Consider the following 9,320-nt stretch of genomic DNA (forward strand, 5'->3'; position numbering starts at 1 on the left):
CAGTTCTGGGTCTATCTGTGAGGAACAAAGAGAACTCAGAGAATTAAATCATTTAACACATTATTTCCTTCCTCATTTTGGTGCTGATTGAACTTATTGCACAATTTCTGCCCCCCCCCCCCCCCCCCCCCCCCCGCCCTGCAGCCGAGTTGCTCTGCATTTGCAGGGCAGGACAATCCCCAACTTTCCAGTTTACTGCAGGGACTTCTGCTTTGGGAAATTCTCCTCCAGACCCAGAGGTTTCTTCTCTGCCTTCCTGAGGTCTGGTTTCCTATTTCCTTTACTACCTGCTGAGTAGAAAGCTCTGGAGAGACCTTAATAGGGAATATTTACCAGTGCTGTTAAACCATCCCAGCAAAATACTGGTTGTGTAGCCATAGCTAGAAGCTTCAGCACAGAATCATGGAATTGTTTAGGCTGGAAAACCCCCCTAAGACTGTTCTCCCAGCACTACCAAGGCCACCACTAAACCATGTCCCCACATTTACCTGGCTTTTACATCCCCCAGGGGTGGGGAATCCATCACTACCCTGGGCAGCCTGTTCTGGAGCATCTTCTGGAAGAGTTTCTTGCTGCCTTCCTGGAATGAAACAAAATCCAGTGGTCTTTTCCACAGCAGAATTGACAGAAATTACATACTTAATGCTTATTCTAAGTTTATATTTGGGGAAAGGCTGAAATATGGTCTTTTTTTAGAGATAGCACCAGATTCTTAAAATAACATTGTCTTCATTGAATCAATAAACCTTATTTACGGTTTTTTAGATTTTAGATTTGTTTTATAGATTTACAGTTTCAATCTAGGAAGATTTTTATCAATATCAATTGTTCAGGGAATATTCTATAAATAATTTGGTTATTTCACATAATAGGAAATGTAATAATTATATAGCCAGTGGCCTGGGCAGAGGAAAAACCTTTTCCAGGTGGGATAACTGCCCTAATATTGCATTGACAATATGAACAATCAGATATTTTGCAATCTCAGAAATATTTTCTGTATTTTCTGTGGTTTTTCTAGAATTAATGGTCATTCTTTTAAAATTAATGGCCATTCTTTTAGAATTAATGGCTATTTCAGTCACTATTTACCCATGGGAAAAACCTAACTTTAATTTGGAAGGTGGGATTGGCTTTGCCTTATTAGAGAAGTATCCACTGAGATCCTACAGGTACATTGTACACTATTGCTTTTCTGTGACTCATTTAAAGTTTTATGAGGGTTTGGCCACTAACTGATTTTTTTTCCCCTATTTCAAACCCTTGTGTGTTTTTGAGAATTCACCAAAATGCTGAGCGTGAATTTCTGGCCAGACAAAAATTACCCCTCTCAAGAAAACTTGGAGGGTTGGACTCGATGATCTTAAAGGTCTTTTCCAATCTAAATGATTCTAAAAGCACCCACTGTACTCTTATAATTATTCCTATTTCAAATAGATTTCCTGCTAACTGTGCCTACAGGAAATAAATGCCCACTAAATACACATCGGCTCTTAACTAAAGCACTTTGCATTCCAGGGCTAATAACGAGTGATGATTTTCAATTGACAACTTGCTTCCTCCCCGGTGCCGTTTCGGGAAAGTGTCAAGGAGAAAACTGTCAGGGGAGGGAAATAATAATAAAAAATGGGTGCTGGGCCGGCTGGGTTTCCTGCAGAGCTGCCTGTGCGCAGATGGTTCCTGCGATAGCTCCTCCCGGGCACCACGGCCGGGTCCCGCCTCACACGCAGCAGCTCTGAGGGTTTGGTGGCTGAGCCTGTGCTTGGGTTGTTTGGGCTCCTTGGACCTGGATCAGAAATTGGGTGAAATATTTGCCTTTGGGTTTGTCTGATTCTCACAGCAATTTAAACCTCGCTGCTTTCTTTGTTTCCACAGAAGGGATACTGTGGGTGTGGAGCAAGTGAGGGCTTTGTTCCAGAGCTATGTGAGCATAGGTGGGGTATGAACTGTGTGGCTGTACAAGAGAGCTGCAGAGGGACTTTGGACAAGGGCCTGGAGTGACAGGATGAGGGGGAGTGGCTTCACATTGTCAGAGAGCAAGGTTAGATGGGATACTGGGGAGAAATTCCTCCCTGTGAGGGTGGTGAGGCCGTGGCACAGGTTGCCCAGAGAAGCTGTGGCTGCCCCATCCCTGAAAGTGTTCAAGGACAGCTTGGATAGAGCTCTGAGCAACCTGATCTAGTGGAAGGGAGTGGGACTAGGTGACCTCTAAAGGTCCCTTCCAACCTAAACCATTCTATGAATGTACATCCCAGGAGAATGTCATCCCAGGCAGCATAGGAGGATATAGAGAATTTAACCCACAGTGCAAATCACAAAGGAATTGTTTCAGCAGGGATGACCACACCAGACAGCAGAAACAGATAAGAACTGAATGTAAAGAGGCAGCTTGAGAGCATCTTCATTTATGGTGCATAGGTGAGGCAAGACCAAGTCTACAGGTCCCTTCAGTGACTTTTTAGCACAGAGGAACAAGATTCCCACCCATCCAGCAAGTTAAAGCTGTTCGTGTGTCCTGCAATTGATGTCAAGTGCATGGGCTCAGTCAGAAACAAAAATTCTGGATTCTTAGATTGCTCATAAGTAAGTCCATATCTTGAAACCTCTCTTTTTTAATGGATCCATTGGCTTAAATATTCAGAACAATACTGGAGATATAGGGGAGTGTCTGACACCTTCCTACCAAAACCAACAGCAGCAGTCAGCTTATCTTGAGGGGATGTTCATTGAATTATGGAATGGTTTGGGTTGGAAAGGACCTCAAAGCTCATCTTGTCTCAACCCCATGCCATGGGCAGGAATACCTTGTACTAGATCAGGTTGCTCAGGTTGCTTGTGAACATATGACAGGACCATTATTTACCAACACTGTTTCAGCCTTAATAAGCTTTGGAGGTTATCAAATTACTTTCTAGCACAGTGTGGGCAAAATTCAGTGTCTGGGTTGGAAAAGCTTAGTGATGCTCTCAGTTACACCTTTGGGAATAGAATAGAATAGAATTAATCTTGGTATCCCTCCTGCAAGTGCATATGTTTCATTAACATTATGACAAATGTGGTGTTGTGTAACGAAAATATTTAAAACTTTGAAAATTAGTCCAAAACTCATTAAATCAAGCTTGATTTTCATGGGTAAAAAAAGCCTCAGTCCTGCTAGGTACAGCTCCAGCAAGGAAGATTTCATTCTTTATGACAGTCTGATTTGTCTTCATTCTAAAGCTTTATTTTGTTTGAGCAGGAATGATTGTATGAGTGATTGACAGATGGAGAGACAGACACACATCTATCAGGGACAACCTTTCCCAATTTGCCTTGGCCAATATATACCTGAAGCCTGTCACCTCTTGCCTGTACTGACTCACATCTCATCCAACTTACCAAAAACCTGGGGGAGCCTGAATATTTAGCAGAAATCACTAAGCTTGTAATAAATCTTAACAATCAGTTTTTCACCTCCTTTCCCTGAAACTTTAGTTTTCTAACAAGCTGCCCATTTCCCTTGAATTACACAGCAAAACCCATCACCTCCAATATCCACACTGGACTCTTTTATCACCACAATATTTATTACTAACTGACCCATGGAACCTATTCAGCATATAACCCTCTTTCTTTTTCTTTTTGACCACAATCCATTTCCCCTGTGTGCATGTTTCCCTGTATCTCATCCCATCCCATTAGCTCTCTGTGCTGAATAGCCTGTTCCAGGACATCAAACTTTAATTTAAACAGAAGATGATCAATAAGCTTAGCAAATTGCCTATGGCAACATCAGCAGTTTGAGTCAAAGGGGTTTATAGGTAATTTAAAGGGCATCCTCATTCATCCCCACAACGTGGGACGTACCTATTGCTTGCTTTGCCAAGTGCACCCCAGTTGGCTGAACACGGGAAGAAGAGCTTTTCCTCCACAGATGAGCTGGGAAAAGGTACCCAAAGCATTCACCCTGGGGGGTTTGGAAAGTGTGTTTTCAAACCACAAAAGACAGGGAGGGAAAAAACAGCCTAACTCACAAGACTTGTTAAAAAGTCCCCAACAACAAATCAGAGCTTAGAATCAACATCAGCACTAAAGCAACAGAGATGTAAAAGGAAAAAAACACACACCCCTCAGTCCAACCCTATTCTGACTTAAGACCACCATATTTTCATGTAAGGGAGAAGAGACCATACTTTAATCTGTTTCTAAAATCTCACCAATTTGATTTTCAAACATCCCAGGTAAATCCTCAATGTTTATGTTGAAGAGTTTAAGTAAGAAAAACTACATCTGTAGCCACAGTTTTGGGGGTGCTTTGTTTGTACCAAGTTCCATGGCCACTGACTTGGATGATGGTACTTTGAAGCTGCAAATACATTTATTTTGAACTTTTCTTGAGGACACAAAGAATGGTTGGAATGAAAATGAAAAGAAGATGAACTGGTGAGTTGGACTGGTGGCTCAGTAAAGCCAACAGCTGCCCAGCACATGGAATCACAGGATAACAGACTGGTTTGGGTTGGAAAGGACCTTAAAGATCATCTTGTTCCATCCCATGCCATAAGCAGGGACACCTTCCACTAGACCAGGATGGTCAGAACTCCATCCAGGCTGGCCTTGAACACTTCCAGGGGTGGAACAGCCACAGCTTCTCTGGGCAACCTCTGCCAGGGCCTCATCCCCTTCACAGGGAAGAATTTCTCCCCAGTATCCAATCTAAACACACCCTCTGTCAGTTTAAAACCATTCCTATCCCTCCATGACCTTGTAAAAAGAGATGATCTTCAGGATTCATGAAATGAATATGAGGGGAATTCTTTGGGCAGTCAGAAATCTCTCTGGCCTGTTTCAGCCACACACAAACATTGTGCCCGGTTATTTTGGAGCTGAGGGGCCGACAAGGCCCTTGCAAGAGGGGACATGTGGCTTTGGAGGCACTTAGCTCCTCTCTGGCTCGGAAGTTACACAATGGATGTTGAAATGCTGGCTTGTTGAAAAGTTGTCATTCGAGTAATGGATTCTTTATTTCCTGTTTTTGCTGAAAGCTAAAGAGAAACATAATTAGCAAGCGAGAAAGCAACCTTGGCAGCCAAACAAAAAAAGCACATTTTGGGCGCCTGAGCCAATTAAAATTGTTTATGTAGCTCATGAACAATATTTTTCTCAAAATCATTATAACTGAAGGAATTCAGCATAACACAGCCAGGCTTGGTTCTCCCAGAGCTGCTCCTGTGCCAAGCTGCGACAACTTCCTAGGATGGACTGAGGGCATGATATGATGTCCAGAATACTTGCAGGGCTGAAAAAGAAAAGGCTTGTGACTGGCAGGGGAAGGCTCAGCTCCCATTTGTTTTAGTTTTGGGTTAATCCTGAGCACAGGAGAACTTTAATGTGCCTTTGTGATTGGAATATCTATTAATTATAAATTAAAAATCTCTTTTTTCAGCCTGTTTTATGGCACAGAAGTTCAGATCGTCTGCCTTTTGCTCTGTAGAATGAGAGTTTAAGAAGCCCCCATTATTCTTTTCAGTACTTGAATCCATACCCTGAGAGATTGTTTCACAGTTGATGATACAAGGTCTGCCTTCTCTTCTTTTTATATGAGAAAATAATTCTTTAGGAAAACAAAAACAATAGGTGGACAAATATTCCTGCTCCTTAGGATGATACTCACTTGCTCCTCTTGTAACAAATGATTGAATTCTCAGCTTTCATTCCTGTACATGGAGTCATTTTATGCCAAATATTTCAGTATATTTTTATGAATTGGCCTGTTTAAATGTTTTGTTTGTTTCTGAAGCAAAATTAAATGTGATTGTGAAAGTTATCACCACCCTTTGGTAAAAATGAGACATGTCCTGAAATAAAGAGAAGTGAATGGATCAACACAGGCAAAAATCAATTTCTCTAGCATGTAGCCCATTGCCAAGCAATACCAGTTAAGTGCTTATACACACCAAACAAATGTTTGTGTCTAGACATGCCCAAACTTGTATTTTTCTGTAAATTTGTTTTGCTTTCTGCCTATTTCAGGCCGTGTTTGGGGGGGGTGTTTATGCTATCGAGCATCACCTGTTTTGTTTCGAGACCTTCAGAAAGAAAAATGAATTGGGTGTGACGTGTCCTGGGAATGTTCTCAAAACAAAGCATTGGGTGGGTGTTTTGACTTGCCCTTGGTACAAAGTCAAGGGCACAAATGGGGTGAGTGGACTCATGGATCGAAGCTGCTGGAAGCAGAAATCCTGGGTTCAGGCTCTGATCCTGATGGACCGAGATGATAAAAAGGCACCTTGTTATTTACAGTGAAATAGTGGCAGAGGATTGTGTAGGAGCAGTTCTTGTGCTTAAATACAGGTCTTGGCACTTACTGAGCACTCACAGCTTATGTGTTATTGCTCCTAGATCTGGCTGGAAGGCACCTTAAAGCTCATCTTTAGTCAAACCCTCCTGCAAGAAGCAGGAACATCTTCAACCAGACCAGGTTACTCAGAGCCCAGTCCAACCTGGCCATGGACACTTCCAGGGATGGGACAGCCACAGCTTCTCTGGACAACCTGTGCCAGGGCCTCACCACGCGCAGGGAAAAATACATAAATACACAAACCTGGGTGAAGGGAGGGATTAACCACAGTCTTCCAGGATGGACCAGTGGGCACTGAATGACCAGAAACAACAAAGGCAAAGTGGTCATGGTGGGAATCACTGACAGGCACAATTGTACTTTTACAGACACACCAGCAGGGGATGGTGAGGGTGAAAATAAGCACTGTTGGTTAGTAAGAGTAGTGAGTACAAAATCAGTAACGAAACATGATGTGCACTGTCTTACCTGACCAAACAAGATTTTTTTTTCTCTGAAATGTGTTAGCCCGGAGTGGAGTATCCAATTAGCCATTTTCCTTGATAAATGCCTCCCACTCAAATAGTCTGTGATGGGGCAGAGAAAGGAGCCTGGTGAGACCACGATAGCCTACAAACCACTTTGAATGAAACAATTGCTTGTCTAAAAGGTAACAATTTGGTCAAATCGTTGCTATTGTGAGGTTGTGGGTTTCGTGTTGCTGTCATTGTGGCATTAATACACTGAGAAATTCAGATAGTTTATCAGCATCCATTAAGGAATGGCAGGAAATTAGGACAAAAGCCTGTTGTTTACTCAAGGTTGTGTTTTATTTATCCTCTGGCTTTTAAAAGCCTCTTATTTTATGTGCCTTCTGGGCACAGAGGCTTTAGTTTAAAAACATCACCGCTAAAACAAACAACCAAACTGACAAAAGTCGTTTTGGGGAGAGCAGCTGAGATGTAAAAGCAGCTCAGTAGTCTCAGCACCCCTTGAGGTAAAAACCTTCTGCTAAGGTCTGCAGGACCACGACCCCTGGATCAGACCAAATGGGGGAATCGTGACTCCTGGCAAAGCAGATGTTCCTACTTTGGCTCTTTAGACTTTGTATCTGTGAACTCTGGGCTAGCCCGGGAGGTTGGGAGGTTGTGTGGGGGATGTGATCACATCCCTTTGTGTACAGACACCAAGCTCATCCGGGGCTCAATTAACCAACGAGCACTTCCATGTAGAATAGAGGGGGGAAAACAGACAGGAAAAGCAGAGATCAAAGGACAAACATTTGTATTTCTGTGGACACATGATAAGCATAAAACGTTGGGAGCTTTCTCCCTGACATTATCTGATTTTCCAGCCTCTTCTCTGACAGCTCAAAGCTCATGTACTTTCCTTTTTGTTATCCATGGTTAAACTCACCAAACAGCAAAACATTGGAACATTCTGAAGTGGTCTATTGACAGAACTTTTTGTTTTCTGTTTTATTCCTTTCTTTCCAGATCCATCAGGGACTGTCAGAAGACCTGGGCTGAGGGCAGACTCAGTTGAGTAGAAAGAACTGCTAAAATTCTCCTTCAGCAGAATTTGTTTTCACAGATTTACAGATTTCACAGCTCCTCCTTCACCACCACCTGACATCCCCAAACCCACCTGACTTGGGTGGGACATAGAAGTCCCCACCCGTGTTCCAGAAAAATGGGAAACCCTTTCTGACCAGCCTTCCTTTGACTCCATTCCCTGCTCCCTGGCCATCTCTTCCAGTTAGATTCTGTGTATTAACCAAATTCAGTGTTTCTGTTTCCTTTTGTAGAATATGCTGAGCTCAGGCTGGGTCTTGCTACATAATGCAGATGCAAGTACTCTGCTTGTAGTGTGGGTGAGTCTGTTAGTGGATGGATGGATGGAGGTCAATCTAACAGTCAAATGATATTGATGAACCTCCTGATGGATGAAATTAAGTTTTCTTACCACTTGGACAGGGTTAAGAGGCCATTATGTCAACTAGTTGTGTAAGAGAACCAACTTCACACCCGTCACTGCTCCTGGGATTATTCACACACATTGGGACACTCTAGGAAGAACTCTCAGGGGAGGTAACCTGAAAGGGAATAAACAGACAGAGTTCAAGGAGCATTTGGACAATGCTCTCAGGCACATGGTGTGACTCTTGGGGATGGTCCTGTGCAGGGCCAGGAGTTGAACTCAATGATCCTTTTGGGTCCCTTCCAACTCAGCATCTTCTGTGACTTGGAAATGAGTCACCCAAGGATCATTATTTTTCTGCACTAAGGCAGTTCTTCCCCTTGAGGAAGTCACCCAATGAGGATGGTTTTCCCAGTGCAAAGTGGTGGAGCCCTCAGGGAAGGGATGGTACCAGTTTCCCAAACTGGTGGAAGGTCCCCTGAATTGTATCCTCGAGGACTTTTTACGTTGTGTTGAGGAAACACAGCCATGTTTGGAGAAGCCAGACAGGGAGTCAAAGAGGAACCAGGGTTCTTTTAAAATGCTTTGGCTACAAAAAAGTGTCCTAAAATGTTTTTTTCTGCACTCAGCATGGAGGGAGCAGCAGCCAATTGTGTTATAGCTCTGCTGATTACTTATGATTCCCTTCCTGTGAGGACAGGCCCTGATGTGTTGTTTTTTGATAACACTGACTCCTTTAGAGCAATAATGCTGGTACAGTTTCCTTCCTAATCGGAGAGTAATTACTGTACCTCAAAAGGGAAAACGTGGAGAGGAACCCAGTTTTAGCTCCAAAGTGATAACAGGGACATTTTCCTACTAAGCTTGAGCTCATTCAAGCATCTCCCATGGCGATATATGAAAAAAATCAAAGAGAAAGGAGTGACTGGGTGTTGTTCTTGTCTGCCAAGTTCCTGTATGGTCAGATCCCCTGGTGCTTGTGTGGTTTGGAAGCTGGGACTGCGTTAGTGCACATCAGTTGTGAGAGAACATGGAATCTTTCCCCTCTAGGTACTTAATTTGAATTTGCTCTAGTTTAGGA

This window comes from Chiroxiphia lanceolata, chromosome 6, assembly GCF_009829145.1.
Source record: "Chiroxiphia lanceolata isolate bChiLan1 chromosome 6, bChiLan1.pri, whole genome shotgun sequence".
In the NCBI taxonomy this organism is placed as follows: domain Eukaryota; kingdom Metazoa; phylum Chordata; class Aves; order Passeriformes; family Pipridae; genus Chiroxiphia; species Chiroxiphia lanceolata.